A 21,180-nucleotide genomic window follows, 5' to 3' on the forward strand; every position below is an offset into this window, starting at 1 on the left:
GGCAAACCAGTGCATTATGATTACCAACGATCCACGTCATCGTTGACGGCACGCAATCAGCACACGTTGCAACCACCCAATCATTATTGAGCACGGGGAGAGAACTCATATTTATGTCTGAATCACCATGGAGGCAAATATTTAACGAATATCATAACCCTGTTAGAGGGATACGGGTGGCCCAGACGTCTTAGGCGCCGCGATTCGCTGTGCAGAATTGCGGCCCTTGGGCACGCCAGAAACCTATGATTGTGGGTTCGAACCCCGGTTCGCCCCGATTATGTTTCTAGGTTTGTCAGCACCATACCCGTGCTCTTGGGTTTCACCGAAGTGGTAAACGTCTGAGACCTGCATCACTTCTGGTTTTCCTCCCACATTAAGCTGACACGTCGTGATATAACTGGAATACTCTTAAAAGCGGCATTAAACCCAACTCACTCACTCACATTCAAGACGGCGTTAAACCTAACTCACTCGCTCATTCAGTTCCCAAATAATGTGTATAATTACTTCACGGTTTCCACGTGTGTCACGATATCCCGTGATGCTTGGACAGATGCCATCACTTACTTGTAATTATTGGTGTGGTCTTTTTTGTCAGTACATTGGAAAATAATTTTGTCGGTGATATAAATAAATTAGGTTGGTTGTGCGAAGGGAAACGGGAACATAAAAAATAATAGGCGCCCGAGGGCTTTCATTGAGGAAACTAAATGACGTGTATTCGTGTGGATGGGGCTACCAATTAACAACAGTGTTCTCATGATTGTGTAGAATGTTAACAAAATGGACCATAATTGTCTACACTCTGTCTCACTCGTCCTCACGCAGCCGAGCTAGCGAATGAGAGTTGGGGGTAAAAAACATAGGACAAAACACCTTGGGCCTTATATTTTTCGTTGGTTTACGAGACCGTAAATATAATCTGAAAATATTTTTTTTATGACTTTTGATTCTTTTGGCGGACTGTTTTATAATTAGGTAACATGAAAAAAAATAACACAATATTTTACCACCGCTGTTCGTAAGAAAGGGTGAATAATACGTGTAGAAATATGTATTCTAACAAAAAATAAGACATTGAATTATTTTTCGGCATCTGTCCATGTCAAAACTTGTTTGTTTTTCATTCATTATCAGCAGTACTAATCTGGAAGTTGAAAATGATGTTAATTCTTTTTCAACCACCTTCATTAAATGTCTGCCAGAACATTTGTAAACCAACTTCTAAAGGCCTAAGCGTACACCGACTCACAAGCAGGTTACATCTGAACTTTGGTGTCCCTGGCAGAACCTATCCAATTAGTGTTTGGAACCGTTTCTGCGCCAGGATTCCAAAAAGGCCGTAAATATAGGAATACGTGTAACGGTATTCAAGGACAGTCAGAGCAGTCTGAACTGAAGTTTTTCGATTTTCATGCATATTTCTGAGAAACTGTTCAGCAGTTTATCCGAAGAACATGAAGGAATGGCCTTCCCCTGAATTAAACAGACTCATTCACCTTATTTTAGTATCTTTATTAAAACCATATGTTTAACTTCATATTCAATATGCTTCAGCGCAAGAATGTATGCATGTACATGTTCAATTAACCTCATTTGAAGAATATTTGAGGCGGTTTGTTGACACTTTGACAAACGTGCACACCGGAAGCAGGGGGATTCAATATCCGGTTTTCTCCAGTGTTGCGAGTCGTGGGTGTTTGAGTGTCAGGATTCAGTTAGGGGTTTGGTTCATGGGCGCTGAATATCAGACATGTCTGCTTAGTTGTTACTGAGGAGGGACATTGCTCGGCGGGTGTTGATTAGCGTCGCTATTGTTTCCTTCCCTACCTGTGGTGAGAATTTGCATCTCTCGCGCACATCGCTATGATAAACACTCGCTCACTTCCGGTCTGGGCTGATGGGAACGTTTTTGTTTTTGAAGGTGAAGGTCGGACTGTGTAGGTCAACCGTTAGCAATTTTCGTCTGTTTGTACGCCACGAGAATGGCTAATGTCGAATATTTTCCCTTTTTGTAAAAAGTCGGTGTCAAATTAGAAGTGACATTCAGTGATACGAACCTTAAGTGAACCACAGTGAAACGTTTTAGAACTTCACGATAAATGTACTTACATCTGAGACGTTTTATTGGAATGATTTTTATCCCATGGTGACGCACACCTTTCATGTTTTGCCGCGCCCACAAATCATAATAGGCCCCGTTCCATAAAGCGACCTCAGTGCTTAGGTGATCGTAAGCCCTGGCCTCACCATAACCCAATACCTCACATTCAAAGACAACTAAATGAGTATTAGGTGGTCAAAATGTGTGACCGGCTGAAAGGTGGTCGTAGCTTATGCTGCCAATCACTGATTAGCCCAGAGTTGATTATTTACACAGCGTCGTGAATAAGCTGGAATAATGACAAAAGACAGTCACTCACTCACCCTACACCATCTTTGTTCCACAGACAGAATTCTGAGGTGCGGTGGGTTAGCCTAGTGGTTAAACCCTTCACTCGTCTTGCCGAAGACCCGGATTCGATTCCCACATAGGTACAATGTGTGAAGCCCATTTCTAGTGTCCCCCGCAGTGATAATGCTGGAATATTGCTAAAAGCGGCGTAAAACAATGCTCCCTCACTCACTTGAACAGTTTTCACTAACGCAAGTCAGACGCTTTACAAATGATGATGATGATGACGCCGTGATGTTGCTGGAATATTGCTAAAAGCAGCGTAAAATCAAACTCACTCACTCATGCCAAAGACCCGGGTTCGATTTCAACATGGGTACAATGTGTGAAACCCAATTCTGGTGTCCCCCGTTGTAGTATTGCAGGAATATTTCTAAAAGCGGCGTAAAACTATACTCCCTTAAGTATACCACTGTACAATATTGAAGCCAGGGACGTTGTTACTCAGTATGCTTAGAAACTTCTCAAAATGCAAAGTGTGTTGCATGTGTTGGACTGTTTCCATACCTCAATCTGGAACCTCATTGCTGCAAGACCTTCGACCACGTGTTGCAATCGTTAAACCCTCCACACTCCTTTCCCATCGAATAATATTGATGCAGCTGAACATACTGGCGAATTGTGGAGGAGTTGCTCATTGCGTCTATAAAGCGCTTGCAAAGATATTCAACGGTGTAGTTCAATAAACACGATTTTTGCCCAAAAGGTCGTTGGCAGGCGGGTTTCAAACATACATGCACCTGTAAAGAAGCGTTTGAATACATAAAATTTGGTAAAACGTTACGTTTTCGTTCAAATATATACGTTTAAAGTTCGACATAATCGCTGATGTGCATCCTAGAACTTAGAACCCAGGGACTCGGGTTGAACTCCAGAAACAAATAGAAACAATTCGTAATCAAAGAGGGTTCTCAGTGCAGCCTTGTCTTTGATAGTTTAACAACAAACACGTGTAGTTCGCGGTGTTCGCCGTGTTAACAAAACACTGAATTCGTTGATTTAGTTTAATTTTTAAAATGCAGCAAAATATTGCAAAAAGCTGCACACGTGTCTCAGTTGGTTCCTACTTGGCGCCGACCTAAATTACCCCCCCCCCCCCCCCCCCCCCCCCCCCCATTCTGTAGTAATTATGCATGTACATGTATTGTATTATAACTATATTAAATATGTTTCATGCATGCCACACACTCTCTGGAGATATATACTATAACAACGTTATGCACTGAGTGTTGTAACCGGTGTACACACAAATCGTGACGTTCTAATAAAAAGTTCCGTATTGGCGTTACGCCACGACACGTACTGCACTCTTTAATCTGTATAACCCCCACCCGAGGGGACCTGGGGTAGAATAGGTCCCCAACACTCTATTGCTGGTCGTAAGAGGCGACTAATTGGGTCGGGTGGTCGGGATCTGTGACTTGGCCCTTTGCGTGTCATTGTACCACGAGGTCGTTTTTCATAAAATCAACCAAAGAGAGTCTTTTAAAATTACTTTTTGACGGATTGAAGGATCAGTGGTCGAAATAAAAGTAAATATATCATTTACAAAAATGATATTTTAAAGTATTGGGGAATGCAAAAAAAGAAGTGAAGAAAACTCGAATTCTAGTGATAAGAAAAAGTTGTTTTTTCTATGAGCAACACGAATATTGTTTTGGTTTCTGAATTTTTTGCAACAAAAAACATCATCTTATTTGGCACTTATTTTGGGTCGGGGGTCCGTAAATTAAGTAATTAAAAACATACCCCTGCCTGGATAATGCTATACATGATCTCTAAGAGCATGATCTAGGGCCCTTTACACTGGAGTATACAGTCATTAGCGTTGCATCGTAAACAAAAATAGATCTCATAGTTACTTTACCATTACCCTTATATAATATTTGTGTTTTTCAGATTTCATCACTGACTTGCACCGGATACAGAGAAGGGAAGGCTCTAGACATCCACGTGGGCAGCATATGGTAAGCTCCTTGTTTTTAATCCCAACTGCCTAAATGATTCCAGTGTCGCCAGTCGGGCCTGGATTGTAGGGAAATAACTTTATATTTTCCTTCCAACAGATCGTATAACACATTGTATTTCCCAGGCGGCTGGTGACGTCACACGCCGGGGCAGCACGTGCTCCCATTGTTCCCGTCTATTGGATACAGTGTATAATCTTGTGTGTAAACATGCGCAGTGGTGTCGCCGGCGTAGGGTTGACTGCGAGTCGTAACTCGGTATTACAACGTGACCCAGGGTCGTAGGTCAGCTATTAGACGCTACTTGGGTGTCGATATTGAAGGGTAGTGGGACAGAGATTTGGGCGTTACTCTCGGCTTTACGTGAGGAGAAAAATATGCGTGGTAATATTGAAAAAGCATTTGAGGTGAGCGTTGCTGGGCTGGGCTCTGAGTTCCCCGCTGCTAATAGCCAGATACATGTGGTGCACGTTGGCTATAAGGGGTAGGTCTGTGTTTAAGAATCGATTGTGTGAGTATTAGAAGTATTCCAACTGTGAGTGAGTGGGTTTAATCTACCGGCAGTTTGAACAATATTTCGGTTACATGACGTGTCAGCTTCATGCATAAAAACTCTCTGGCTTGGTTGATGCATGTCACCGTATCCCAATTGCGTGGATGGATGCTCATGATGTCAATCACTGGATTGTCTGGTCCAGATTCGATTATTTACAGACCGCCGTCATGTAGCCGGAATATTGCTGAGTGCGACGTTAATAAGTGCAACAAACAAACAAATCATGCAGAAATAATGCAGGTCTTAGACGTCTACTACAATGGTGAAACAGGGGGCACGGTTGGCCCAGTCGTCTAAGGCGCCGCGATTCGCTGTGCAGAGTTGCGACCCTTGGGCATGCCAGAAACCTATGATTGTGGGTTCGAATCCCGGTTCGCCCAATTATGTTTCTAGGTTTGTCAGCACCATACCCGTGCTCGTGGGTTTCACCGAAGTGGTAAACGTCTGAGACCTGCATCACTTCGGGCTTTACTCCCACATTAAGCTGACACGCCGTGATATAACTGGAATACTGTTAAAACCGGCGTTAAACCCAACTCACTCACTCACTCACTCACTCACTCACTCACTCACGCACTCACTCACAATGATGAAACCAACAAGTACATGCATGATGAATTTTTGATAGGCATTACTTAGACGTTGACGGATGACAAAGTAGAGACAATTATTTGCTTGACAACGGTATAAGGATCTATACCGAAACGTCGCCTTTACAGTAAATAAAGTTGTTATCCATAAATCGTCTCTATTTTGTCATATGCATGGTGCTGACGAACAACCAAGACGTATTATCAGGATTAATCTGGGATTCGAACCCGCATGATCAACGGATCCTTAACGCCCAAGGGACGCATCTCTTTCATCGCCTAAACACCACAACCACACCTACCCACCCATTCACCCATCAAAACACACACACACACACACACACACACACACACACACACACACACACCATTGCAATTTTATTTGAGAAAGATCAGATCCGTTTGCAGAGCTGTTCTTTAAATGATAACATGTACAACTTTTCAAGGATGTTTCGGTCATGAATTTGTAAGTATGAGAAAGTATGGATTAGGATTTCATCTTCATCCTGACCTTGAATTGTGTCCAGTAGTCATTAGCGCCGCTTTTACAAATAATAATAATAATAAGATGAAGAAACATCATCATCATCATCATCACAGGAATCACAGTGTACCCATGATGGTATCAAACCCGTGTCATGTTGGCAAGGGCGAACACACGTACCTTTGGGCCACCCTGTCTTGGGAGACATTATGACACTGCTCGCACCTGTTGTTTTTAGAGGACCCAGTTCGCCGTGTCACTCAACTGTGCTTCAGTGATCTCGCAAAGGGAATACGGTGCAAGTATGGAAGGTCAGTGGCGTTACCCGCCCTTCTTCGTCGAAACCACATGTAAATTTATGTGATTGACTCCAGGTCCTTGTCACAGTTTGAGGGTTTGGGCGTGTACGTAAGACACGTCGTAAAAGAAACGTCGTAAATAGCGATGCGGAAGTCAGCGAATAAAACGAGTTTCCACCCCTGTCAATCACGTGACGGAATTGTGATGCCGGCGTCTTTTCGTGACAGCTTCAGTCTGTAATCCCAACAGGCATGCGCAGTGGGACATCGGGTGATGCTGATGTGACTATTTGCAACGTCGTCCTTGGTGTCATCATTCAAGTTGACACGGAACTTGCACTGATTGTTGGTATATATTTACGACAAACAGTGGCCCTGCCATTTCTTGAACAAAACTGAAGAAAAGCCAGCACATTTCGTCGATGGCTTGCTCTTATTCCTTATCGTTGATTGCATCAGGTTTTTTCCACAGTTTTAATCAATGATATACGTGCTGACCACTACCCACACAATGAAGTACTGACCACTATCCCACCCCCCTAACGACGCACTGACCACTACCCCCAACCTCCCTCACGACGCACTGACCACTAACACACCTCCCTAACGACGCACTGACCACTACACCACCTCCCTAACGCCGCACTGACCACTAACACACCTCCCTAACGACGAACTGACCACCACCACCAACCTTCCTAACGACGCACTGACCACTACACCACCTCCCTAACGCCGCACTGACCACTACCACCAACCTCCCTAACGACGCACTGACCACTACCCCCAACCTCCCTCACGACGCACTGACCACTAACACACCTCCCTAACGACGCACTGACCACTACACCACCTCCCTAACGCCGCACTGACCACTAACACACCTCCCTAACGACGAACTGACCACCACCACCAACCTTCCTAACGACGCACTGACCACTACACCACCTCCCTAACGCCGCACTGACCACTACCACCAACCTCCCTAACGACGCACTGACCACTACCACCAACCTCCCTCACGACGCACTGACCACTACCACACCTCCCTAACGACGCACTGACCACTACCACCAACCTCCCTAACGACGGACTGACCACTACCCCCAACCTCCCTAACGACGCACTGACCACTACCCAATCTCCCTAACGACGCACTGACCACTACCACACACCCTAACGACGCACTGACCACTACCACACCTCCCTTACGACGCACTGACCACTACCACACCTTCCTAACCGACGCACTGATCACTACCCCACCTCCCTATCTACGTACAGACCACTACCCCACCGCCATATCTACGTCCTGACCACTACCCCACCGCCCTATCTACGTACTGACCACTACCCCACCGCCCTATCTACGTACAGACCACTACCCCACCGCCCTATCTACGTACTGACCACTACCCCACCGCCCTATCTACGTACAGACCACTACCCATACGCCCTATCTACGTACTGACCACTACCCCATCTCCCTATCTACGTACAGACCACTACCCCACCGCCCTATCTACGTACTGACCACTACCACACCGCCCTATCTACGTACTGACCACTACCCCACCGCCCTATCTACGTACTGACCACTACCCCACCACCCTATCTACGTACTGACCACTACCCCACCGCCCTATCTACGTACTGACCACTACCCCACCTCCCTATCTACGTACTGACCACTACCCCATCTCCTTATCTACGTACTGACCACTACCCCACCGCCCTATCTACGTACTGACCACTACCCCACCGCCCTTTCTACGTACTGACCATTACCCAATCTCCCTATCTACGAACTGACCACTACCCCACCTCCCTATCTACGTACAGACCACTACCCCACCGCCCTATCTACGTACAGACCACTACCCCACCTCCCTATCTACGTACAGACCACTACCCCACCGCCCTATCTACGAACTGACCACTACCCCACCGCCCTTTCTACGTACTGACCACTACCCCACCGCCCTATCTACGTACTGACCACTACCCCATCTCCTTATCTACGTACTCACCACTACCCCACCGCCCTATCTACGTACTGACCACTACCCCACCGCCCTATCTACGTTCTGACCACTACCCCACCGCCCTATCTACGTACTGACCACTACCCCACCGCCCTATCAACGTACTGAACACTACCCCATCTCCTTATCTACGTACTGACCACTACCCCACCGCCCTATCTACGTACTGACCACTACCCCATCTCCCTATCTACGTACTGACCACTACCCCACCGCCCTATCTACGTACAGACCACTACCCCACCGCCCTATCTACGTACAGACCACTACCCCACCGCCCTATCTACGTACAGACCACTACCCCACTGCCCTATCTACGAACTGACCACTACCCCACCGCCCTTTCTATGTACTGACCACTACCCCACCGCCCTATCTACGTACTGAACACTACCCCATCTCCTTATCTACGTACTCACCACTACCCCACCGCCCTATCTACGTACTGACCACTTCCCCACCTCCCTACGTACTGACCACTACCGCATCTCCCTATCTACGAACTGACCACTACCCCACCTCCCTATCTACGTACTGACCACTACCCCACCTCCCTATCTACGTACTGACCACTTCCCCACATCCCTACGTACTGACCACTTCCCCACCTCCCTATCTACGTACTGACCACTACCCCACCGCCCTTTCTACGTACTGACCACTACCCCACCGCCCTATCTACGTACTGACCACTACCCAATCTCCTTATCTACGTACTGACCACTACCCCACCGCCCTATCTACGTACTGACCACTACCCCACCTCCCTATCTACGTACTGACCACTTCCCCACCTCCCTACGTACTGACCACTACCGCATCTCCCTATCTACGTACTGACCACTACCCCACCTCCCTATCTACGTACTGACCACTACCCCACCTCCCTATCTACGTACTGACCATTTCCCCACCTCCCTACGTACTGACCACTTCCCCACCTCCCTATCTACGTACTGACCACTACCCCACCTCCCTATCTACGTACTGACCACTACCCCACCTCCCTATCTACGTACTGACCACTTCCCCACCTCCCTACGTACTGACCACTACCGCATCTCCCTATCTACGTACTGACCACTACCCCACCTCCCTATCTACGTACTGACCACTACCCCACCTCCCTATCTACGTACTGACCACTACCCCACCTCCCTATCTATGTACTGACCACTACCCCACCTCCCTATCTACGTACTGACCACTACCCCACCTCCCTATCTACGTACTGACCACTACCCCACCTCCCTATCTACGTACTGACCACTACCCCACCGCCCTATCTACGTACTGACCACTACCCCACTTCCCTACGTACTGACCACTACCTCATCTCCCTATCTACGTACTGACCACTACCCCACCTCCCTACGTACTGACCACTACCCCACCTCCCTACGTACTGACCACTACCGCATCTCCCTATCTACGTACTGACCACTACCCCACCTCCCTACGTACTGACCACTACCCCACCTCCCTACGTACTGACCACTACCCCACCTCCCTATCTACGTACTGACCACTACCCCACCTCCCTACGTACTGACCACTCCCCCCCCCCCCCGCCCTATCTACGTACTGACCACTACCCCACCTCCCTACATACTGACCACTACCCCCCCGCCCTATCTACGTACTGACCACTCCCGCATCTCCCTATCTACGTACTGACCACTACCCCACCTCCCTGCATACTGACCACTACCCCACCTCCCTGTTTACGTATTGACCACTACCCCACCTCCCTACGTACTGACCACTACCCCACCTCCCTTTCTACGTACTGACCACTACCCCACTGCCCTACCACTTCTCCACCTAGCAAAAACGTGCTTGACTGCCTCACAGTGCCTCAGTAACCTTTAGATGCATTACACACCATAGAGCCTCGTTATAACACTGATAATAAAGTGATATGCTGAACACCCAGGGCAATGACGTTTCCTACAGGCCCGCCTGCCGTTGCGCCCTCAATGCTACAGTCTGCATTATATACGGCCCAATAATCCCTAAACAACCACGTTAATCCACAGCTCCTCCCTATGACAATCACTGTTGATAATTTAACACTTTGTTACATATTGTATTGTGTCGACTCACACTTCAACCGGGCTAAGAGGTGAAGGGGTTAAAACCTCATCTCATCTCCCAGCGTCAAGACGTCATGGCGGACACATCGACGCGATACTGTTACCTACAATTTTCAACGTTTAGCGGGATTTTCAGCGTAATAAGGTATTAGAAGTGCCCAAACGTTGTAAGGCATTGTGACATACTCTGTCCCACTAAGAGGCGACTGTATTTCGGCGGCACAGACGCAAGAAACGTGATCCGCCATAGTGGAGGCTAAACCTACATTCCGTCTGCTCCCGCGATGGCTTTGAAAGGCATCTATGCAAATGGATACCTGCATTTTTAACACAATATAATCATCAAAGGGCTTAAGGATACTCTGCCTTTGACCTGTAAATCTCCTTAATCCAAGTGCTTGTAAAAAAAATCCGATATTTGGTTATTAAGGGATGGCAAGAGCATGAGAATACAGTAAACTACGGTTATAACGAACTCAGAAGGGACCACTGTTTAGTTCGTTATAACCGTAGTTCGTTGTATGCACATATACAGCACCACTGCACAAATTGTCGGAACCAGAAAACTAAGTTCGTTATATCCGTCATTTCGTTATAAGCGTATTCGTTATAACCGTAGTTTACTGTATGTCAAGTAATAGTTTTATCTTTCGGAGTGAGTGAGTGAGAGGTATGAATGAGTGAGTCCATGGGGACCACGTGACATGTGGGGTATCAGTATTCATATTGAGCTCGCGGCTTTTTAAACTGAATCACAGGAGAAGGAATGGGAGGTTGTCTTGTGTGGTGGTCTTGTGAGGTGGGGTAGCCACGTGGTTAAACCTTTCGCTCGTCACGGGTTCGATTCCTCACATAGCATTATTGCTAATAAAGATGGAACAACACATCATTACACGACTTTCAGAGTAGACGGTGATCACAGTAACTGTCAGTGTCCTTCGTATTAATTTGATCACGCAAAAGTCACAACTCTCCTGAAATCAGCCTTTGTTTAATGTCCTTGAAGAAATAAAAAACGTCGACGCCAGGGAATAACCATTGAGACAATTGGGCGTACAAGGCAAAATAGCAGGGGAAACTGTGTGAATCAGGTGTTATTTATTCCGGAGCGTCCTTATTCATGTCGTGTATTTGAAGCAGTGTCATAAAAGTGAGTGAGTTGGGTTTAACGCCGCTTTTAACAGTATTCCAGTTATATCACGGCGTGTCAGCTTAATGTGGGAGGAAAGCCCGAAGTGATGCAGGTCTCAGACGTTTACCACTTTGGTGAAACCCACGGGCACGGGTATGGTACTGACAAACCTAGAAACATAATCGGGGCGAACCGGGATTCGAACCCACAATCATAGGTTTCTGGCGTGCCAAAGGGACGCAACTCTGAATGATTTTCAAAGGGCTTGTTATATATTTTATACATTAAACACCCAGGGTGTCGGTAAAGGAAGAGAAAATGAACGCATGAAATCAAATAGTTAACGTAACCTTAATATCACGTGACACAGCTTGTCACATGACGTTACCGGAAGTCACGTGACAGGCAGGCATGTTTGCGAGTCGGTAGGTATTCTGTTCCAGGTTACCTCAGGCCCCGACTCTCGAACATCACCGCCTAACATGTTAATTATTACAGTCAGTTTTTTAGGGGGCAAAAGTATTTATTAAACGATTAGTTGAGGTATGAGAGACATTTGCACCAGAAGAAAAGCAATTATCACGTTCGACTTGGACAGGATAACGCCATTGTAAGCTACACTCGACGACACCGAACTGATGAATGGCCACGGATCTTACGCTAAGAAAGATTCCTCTGTAAGAGTTTTTTAACTTGAAAAAATGTGGAAAAAACATCTTAATCAGCTTTGAAGGCTGACATGACGGAATGCCAATCTATTTCCGTCAAAGTCTACATGCCGCTTACTTTCTCCATGTGTATTCCCTTTAACGCATCTGTGTTGCACAACGTTCCGCCCATCTGTGTAAGAAATTTGTTTTTGAATTCAAAAAATGTCTCTACATCCTTGAAGACTCTGCAATTTTCTGCCGTCGTGCTCCACAATCTTGACAATTCATTGCCCGTTGATCACCCACATAACACCTACATGTCAACTGCGCATGTGTGCACCCGCTTCACCGTCGTAAAATGGCGGCTGCCGCTGACGTATGACCGACGTAACTGGGACAGCCCGTGGAGTCAAATTCAACCCTTGTCTGTTGACGGAACGACGCGCTATCTCCCTTTTGTCTTCGGCCTTTAACTCTCCAACACTGCCTGAACTTGTGCGACCCCTACATGATAATGAAACGAACTGCGCCGACGGGCGTGATGCTCTGTGTTGAGATTGGACAATAAACTGGATTGTATTTTACCGTAACATACCATAGTCCGTTTGACTGATGGTTTTTAAAAAAATTCTTTTATACTTGGTGTTTGAGAAAACACTTTCAAACTGCCACATTTTAAGAGGCGCTTTGACTTAAATAAACAACTGCAGTCTGAAGCTGTGACGTGAACAAAAGCAACGGTTAGCTCTTCTCGACAGAGATCGTTTGGAATGAATTAGAAGGCATGTGTTGAGCGCACCGTTATGAGCTGGGAACGTAGAGAATGATTTCATGGCAATATCAAATAGATTTATCCCTCGCATGACCGAAGAATGATATCTATGACTGCTAAATGGACAAATACCGGTTCCAGGTATAGATAGCACCACTGTTGAAACCATTTGAAAACACCGGTAGTTTTATTTGGCTTCATGGCTATTGATGCCCGATTTTCTTCAGGGCGATAAAAAATATGTGTTCTTGTCCGGTTAAATTCCGGATCTTTGAACATAAAAACTTCCGGATTTTAAAAGAACAGAGTTATCTTTCCTTGTCACAAAATGTTTCTTACGAGATTAAATCAGTTTTCGTGTACTAAGTAAAAAGGAAGAATTTATTTGAAAATAAGCTGAAGAGAAATATGTTTTAAGGGATAATTATAACATTGGAATGTAAATTTGTGTCATGTGAAAGGATATTTCACCATGGTTGATTACTTCAAAGCAACGTGAAGCTGAAATAGAACTATCGTGGGAACGCTGGACCACAACCGATATATTATGAATCACACATGTAGGTATATATATATATATATTCAATACGGATGATACCAATTAAACTGTTATGGGGAATATCCCATTCATTGCTTCAATGCAGGAACTCACGATCTTCACAGGTCTCGAATCACGACACACCTGCACGACGCATGGTGCAGTTATTCATTAATCAATAGTCTCACCTGACGAGAAGCAAGGCAGACCAACGTTCACACAGACAGGTAGATTGACAGGTGTGCTACATAATTACATGTTCAGCTAAACAAATTCAATTATGCATGCAAATAATTGAATGTAATTGATTTTTATTCGGAATTTAACTGTAAAATAACCCCATGGTATCGTTCTAAGTAAATTATGAATTTATGTATTTTAGCTGTTATAATTAGTATTAGTATTGTGAAATCATCCGATGCATTCTTTTGTGAGCTTTACAGACAGGGAAGACAAAAATTAACTTCCTTTTCCCGGCAACATAATTTCATCTTTAGGGACAGAGATTAGGATTAAGATTAGGAATAATTTAGTAAAACACATTGCTAGATTAACATATATTCCCTGAAATAGAGCTATGTATACTGCAGAAAAATGTTAGGGATTATAAATATTCGTAGATATGTGTTTTTGTCGTGAAGACTAAGCACACAATTTCACAAAAAAATCCCGAAAACTACGAAGCCTCTTGGTTCAAGGCGTTACATGCAGCGGTTGTGTCCTCGACTCTGATAGTCTATGATGATACATAATAATGATATAAACAAACAACTGCATGTAAAGCCCCAGTGAGATGGGAGATTCAGATCCATCAAAATCATACATTTTCATAGACTAACTTTTAGTCATGGTTCAGGGACTTGAGGCTGACAACGATGTGTCCCTAAATTAGCTACCGTGATCTAATCAAGGACGGATCCAGCATTTTTAAAAGGGAGGGGTCCAAATTATCAAATTCCTCTCTCAGTTAATTTACTGTCTACAACATACTACATTTGGTTTTCAGGGGGGGGGGGGGGGGGGGGGGGGGGCGACGCCCCTGAACCACCCTCGGGATCCTTCTATGGGTCGGTGTTCGAATCCCAGATTCGACCTGAATATGATCCAGTGCTCTTGGATTTCCCCAAGTGGTAAATATCCACAACTTACGTCAGTTCTCCCACATTAAGCTGACAACTTATACACAACAGGTCTCAGCGTCTATTATTTGGCTTATCTGAAGCAGGACACTTGATTTCATTACTACTGATAAGCAATCAATATTTTCATTTATTCAAATATCAAAGAATCTTCAAACTAACATAATGATAAATTAAACATATAACTGTAGCAGTGTGTAACTGGGATCATTATTTTGCGGCCCCGCCACGCAGGTATAGACCCAGTCTGCAGTTTCTGACAAAATTCAGATTAGTTTTTATTACGAAACGCACCTAATTTCATACATACAAAATCAGGTGTTTGATAGTATTATCTAATATTGCGAATGATTTGGTTTCGAGTCTAATGTTATGAACCATTAATGCGTATTTCAAGGTTTTATTGCATATCGCCCGACTGTTTGACGATGCACGGCGGGAGATCGGAATTCCGACTATGTCAGCGCTTGCAATTATCAGGTACACAATTTATCTAGCAAGAGCGAAATGACATTATCATTTTCCGGATTAGCAATTAAATCCATATTTTTAAATTTATGTATAAATAATCGCAGTTAATGGTGTCCTTATCACACATTGATGCTATTGAGGAGGGATCATGTGTAATATTTGTTGCATCGGGAATTGTACCAGCGTTATTTTTTGTGTATCCTTCGTTTAGTCATGACACGTTGAAGCAAGTTCCTTGGACTCGTTCACCTCCCTGTCCCCTGGATGGCGCTTCTGGTAGGACAGGATTGGATAGAAACTCGAAAACATCGCGAGTGTCAGTGATCATTAGACAAGCGTGTGTTTTGGGCTCGTGCAACCCGTTCCCGGAGACACGAGGGTGTTGTAATTAACTGTACTTCAATCAGGACATAGATAAACATGGAGGCTGTCTACATACCTTGTCAGTACGACCACTTCCGGAGACATGAGGGTCTTACCTGTGTTCTGTGTGGGTGAGTGAGTGAGTGAATGGAGGGGTAGTTGGGATGTGTGAGTGTGTGGAGGGGGGTGGGGTGGGGGTGTACTTAATTGCACTTCAATGAAAACTGAGGAACATGAAGAAGGAATGTCTTACAAAGGGAACTGTAAAACTCTTAAAGAAATCCATCAAAATCGATAAATCATAAAAAAATATTGGTTGATATTTGTCTCTTATATATTGTGATTGCCTAAAAGTGAAGTTGTTGCTTCTACATTCGTTTTATCCCTTCCGATCTCTCTTCAATTATTTTAACGTCGCCGTATTCACAACTATATATCATTTCCCCCCGAAACGTAAATATTTCTTTGCCCTGACACAAAAATCCTTGAAATAATACGACCACGAAAATACCAAAGATTATCTAAACAATTTGAGGTGGCAAAACAATTAATTCCCAATAATGTCTATTCAAACATCAACCCTGCTGTCGGGCCTGATCTGAACTCGCTCATCACCGAACTTGCTGCCCAACGAAATCGCGCGAACACCAAGTTCCAGTACCCACATACATTTCAGTGATAAAAGTCGGAATCAAAACACGGCACGAGAATTAACCCAAACCACCTGTACAGTCCCGCTAACTTCACCAGCTCTGGCTTAGATCTTACGGCCCATTCCTTGAATCGGACCCTAAGAAAACTTTCTATTGTGAGCGAGTGCGGGCAGGGTTACGGAACTTGAGTTGGAATCTCTCAATCGCCGCCAGGTGTCGCCCCGCTTGCTTTCACGCATGGCTGACGTATTCAGGCCAAATAGTAGCATCTGCAAACGTCAACTGACTCGGGTCGGACTGACGAAACAAAACAGTTCCGGTTTGTTTTGTGAATTGTAACTGGACCTTAAACTAATTAGTGCAATGAAGTAACGTGTGTTTGCTGTGGATGGCTATATGATTACAATCGCACGGACTAAAAACATTCTGAGAACAGAGAAGGTTGTTTAAGGTAAGTTAAGATAAATAACAATTTCTAAAAACAAAGTTTGTTCTTTCATTAGCTTCCATGTCAATTTTTTTCTAATTGTCTATAGAAAACGTCATGCATTCCCAACATCGTTACCAGGTTCCCATATTTACATGGAACAATTGCTTTAAAACCAAATAATTATTTACGGTACTTTATTCATTCTGTTTCCACACCCCGGTGGGGAACTATCCGCGATTCTTCCAAATCGAACCCAAGTTACTTGAAATAGGTTGAACGAGCTCCCGATCGTTAAAAAAACACGTGTAAAAACACCAGGCATGTACTGTTGTGATATATCACACGGTACAACTCTTGAAGTGATTTTTTTGTCCTCGTTACATTACCTTCCCGGCGTGTGTAGTGATAGGTATAAACTGATTGTTGATAGACGAGGCAGCAGGGGACACTTCTCTGCCGCTGTCAGTAACGTGGGGAAAAATTACCCAGTCAAGTGTACAGGGCCCTTTTGGGTTTATTATGATGGTTGACGTTTTTGCAAGAGCATATATTTTTTTTACACAAATAGAACTTGTCAAAGTTGGGACAATGTTTTATCTCATTACTCACGAAAAGGGAAAAATAATACATTGAAGAAGTTATATTCCTTTTCTTGTTACCTGTATATAATAGTATATAAATCACTGACACTGGAACACATGTTTAAATTTTGATCTTCGTCTAAATTCATATATTTAATTAAACTAAATGTTTCATAGGAGATGTTATGTTTCACATTATGGTATATTAAACAATATACTGACCTCTGTCTTTATTTGGAAGTGCCAATCAAACAGAATGTTTATCAAATAGTGTTACGATATTAACTTTCATTGTCTCAGGAGCCTACATTGTGTTTATGCCGTTAAGATATGGCTGTTATGCACTTGTGTGTACATTGCTTATATATCCCGTGCGGATTTCGAGTCAGAATTGCTCCCCAAGACTTATTCTGGTCGTAAAAGGAGATTTGATGGATGGGGTGGTCAGGCTCGTTGAGTTAGTGAGTGAGTATGGTTTTACGCCGCTTTTAGCAATATTCCAGCAATATCACCGCGGGGGACACCAGAAATGAGCTTCACACATTGTACCCATGTCGGGAATCGAACCCGGGTCTTCGGCGTGACGCTTTAACCGCTAGGCTACCCGACCGCCCTTCGTTGACTTGGTTGATATAACTCGATTGTGTGTGACGTTGCTCACAATATCAATCACGGGATTGTCTGGACTCGATTTAAAAGCCACCGTCATATGACTGGGATATAGCTGGAATATTGCTGAATGCGGCGTTAAGCAACAACAGAGAACTGATGAGAGGTCATGGTAGTCGACATGGTTGATTTCATGTCATCGTACCCCGACGGCGTGGATAGCTGCTCTTAATATCAATCACTGGACTCGTGTATTACCGCGTGATTTAGATTGAATATGTCGGAGTGCGGCGTAAAACAACAGTCATAACAAAACGATGTGTACACATAACAACATACGTGCCATACTAGACCATATTTCTCCTACTGTTATTAATAACCTAATTTCAGTGGAAATATTTTAATGTCATTTCGTGTCATTTGATTCTTTTTTTCTTCAAAATAACATGTTTCATTTAGGCAATATATGTCAACACTTCCTACAGCTGTAGCTGACATTTCGCGTGTATTGGGCGTTCTTGATGACTAGTTATGTGATGTCGTCGAGATTTTTATGGCTCCTGACACTCTTGTAAGGCTGTGCACTCTGTTTTTTAACACCGACAGGTAATGAATGTCGTATTTTTTAATTCACAACTAGTCCATCTTAACGACATACCTTTACGAAGTGTTAATTGCCAAGCTACGACTTGCAAAGTATCTCCTTAAATTGAATAATAGACAATTTAATTTTGTTTTCAAAAATTTAAACATTTAATTTTTTCTATTGTTTGACAGGCATTTCTTAGAAGTTGACGAATGACGAAGTAGACACAATTTATGGATAATAACTTCTTCATTTTACTGTAATAGCGACGTTTGGGTTTAGATCCTTAAACCATTGTCAAGCCATTTGAGTCCTTATACCATAACTGACAACAATATAAGGATCTATACCGAAACATCACTTTTCAGTAAAATAAAGAAATGTTTATCCATAAATTGAGTCTACTTTGTCATTTTTTCTACGCCTTTAAAATATGTCCTGTAATAAACCCTGTTAATCCGGTACGATTCGAAGGTTTAATCGTCCGGATTAACGAATGTCCGGATTTCGAATCACGGGTATGGAGCAATGCTTTTTACGAGTGTAGACGTTTCTGAAAGTATTGTCTGGGATACCGGTTGTCCGGAGTCCGGATAAGCGAGGTGAAACTTTATAACTGTTAATTGGTTTGTACGTCTATGCTCGTGTTCAACCCTTCTGTTTTAAATACCTAGGCTTCTGTTTCTAATTAAAAATTATAGTTAATAGAATTCTACCACATGGCATATATTCTCTGCCTCGTGTCGGGGTTGGGCATCTGTTGGGAACATCTTGCAGCGTTAACATCCCCTTCCATCTTTACCTGCCCTTATTTTCCCCCAATTTGAAAACATCCGGGTCTCCCTGGCCTGTTTGCTTATTGGCATCATCGTTTTAACAGTTTTCCATTAGACTGCGACGCAGGTGAGCTAATCAAAAATCTTCGGCCCACGTGCGTGAAAACATGTGCGTGAATATGTACATGGAGCACGTGTGATAGTGGGTCGGTTTGTTATTAGCTAATCTGGAGGTGTTTTCCCGCGCAATTAATTTGATTAATTAACGAGCAAATGGAAACATGATCCACAAGAATGATCGTTCAGTTGCTTGAATTTTCCGTTGGAATATGAGTGTGGTCGGGGGGTCGGTGATGTAAACAGCTGACGTTGTTTTACTGCTCCTGATGGCGGCGTTGGTTACATGTATGTCGATAAACGATAGTGATGTTATGGTTAGCCGTTATACTGAGCGGGTCGCTTAGTGGTTAAAGCGTTCGCTCTTCGCGCCTAAGGCCCGCAGTCTATTTCACAAATGGATACTTTGTGATAAGCTGTTTTCTGGTTTTCTTGCTTGAATATGGTGTACACATTCAACGTATTCACGTATCCTGGACAACTTTGTGTTGTTTCATTTAGAGGAAGACTGTAGGGTTGCATGCCCGTACTGCATGATATAAATATTTACTGTCGTACGTCAATGTTAAGGTAAAGGAGTTACAATAGTATAGCGACAGGATCTCCATGATGGCTGCTGCTGCTGCTGTTGACGATGATGTTGGTGTCGCGTATTTACGACGGCGGCTGCTGCTGCTGCTGATGATGTTGGTGTCGCGTATTTACGATGGCGGCTGCTGCTGCTGATGATGATGTTGGTGTCGCGTATTTACGATGGCGGAGATGATGATGTTGTTTATCGCTGCAGCCGTTGACGCTGTGCAGAACATCATAGTCCCTGTCCTGAGCTTGAAATCAGATTCCCCGTTATAATCTGCTTTGTCAACACCGCACCCGTTCACGTGAGTTTCACTTAAGTTGTAACGTCTACATCACTTTCAATGTATATCTTCATTAAACAGACTCGCCATTTTCATGACTGAAAAACTGTTCGAAACGACGTGAGCACACTCATTCCCTCTTGTCGATCGCAACACGGACGTGATCTTGTCGACACGACACTCTTATTCATCTCAACAAATGAGTTCTAGTTTCTAGATGACGTATTTTACCATAAAACAGCTTTTGAGACGGTCCCTTGCGACCCTCACCCTTGATCTGCACAAGGGAAACATGCACATGACATTAAGTAAACTCCTTACAGCACGTTCATCAAGCGGAATCTATACTATTGTGTTTTGGAGTCGTTGAGGAGGCCACGTTTCTCTGCAGGGTCACACACAGACATTGAGCAGACTTTGTAGCAGAGAGCTTTCATTGTTGCAGGCGTTCCGCAGAAGGCATAAACTCACCAAGAGTTGGCAAATACGTATTGACCATTTCATCGTGTGATATATGAGACGTTTATACTCGAACCAACCACAACCAACCAAAACCACAAACTATTTCTTGGAAGGTCATTTTTCTCTTTTTGCGAACACCTGGTGTCATCACAGATTTTCAGTGATTCATTCATACAATTTTCACCGCTATTTTGGCTATTTTGGCTTCACGCCCAATGGAATTTGTTTCGTCGTGTAATCGAGGATGGTTAATCTCTGGCGTTGACGTTGTTTTGTTTCACCGAGTGTATGAAAACGAAACGTGTTAACGTCGACACCAGCTGTCTTGTGGGAATAGCAGGGGTCAAGGTTCGGGGAGATTACACTCAAGAATTTGAACCATAGCAAGCAAGATTAGGGTCTTTTGTGTGAACAATTGGCTACCACATCACCCACGTAGTGAAGATCCGCGTTAGAATTGGTCTTCAACAACCTATCCTTGGCGTAAGAGGCGACTAAATTGATAGGCTGGACAAGTTCGTTGATTTGGTTGCTGCATGTCATCGT

The 21,180-nt window shown here is 44.1% G+C and overlaps 1 protein-coding gene across 2 annotated transcripts in view; it reads left to right on the forward strand.

The window, feature by feature from the left end:
* Positions 1-4,378: 4,378 nt before the first annotated feature.
* Positions 4,379-21,180, forward strand: part of LOC124112912 (lactadherin-like) — a 124,142-nt gene continuing 107,340 nt past the window's right edge. The window contains exon 1 of one of the 2 annotated variants that reach the window (XM_046473099.2): positions 4,379-4,425. The gene's annotated coding sequence lies outside the window, so the exon portion shown is untranslated. Of the gene's footprint in view, positions 4,426-16,499; positions 16,665-21,180 lie in introns of those variants that run through there. The other variant, XM_046473101.2, reaches the window with a different exon arrangement.

Source organism: Haliotis rufescens, unplaced genomic scaffold, assembly GCF_023055435.1.
Source record: "Haliotis rufescens isolate VD_foot unplaced genomic scaffold, xgHalRufe1.0.p SCAF_6, whole genome shotgun sequence".
Classification (NCBI taxonomy): Eukaryota; Metazoa; Mollusca; class Gastropoda; order Lepetellida; family Haliotidae; genus Haliotis; species Haliotis rufescens.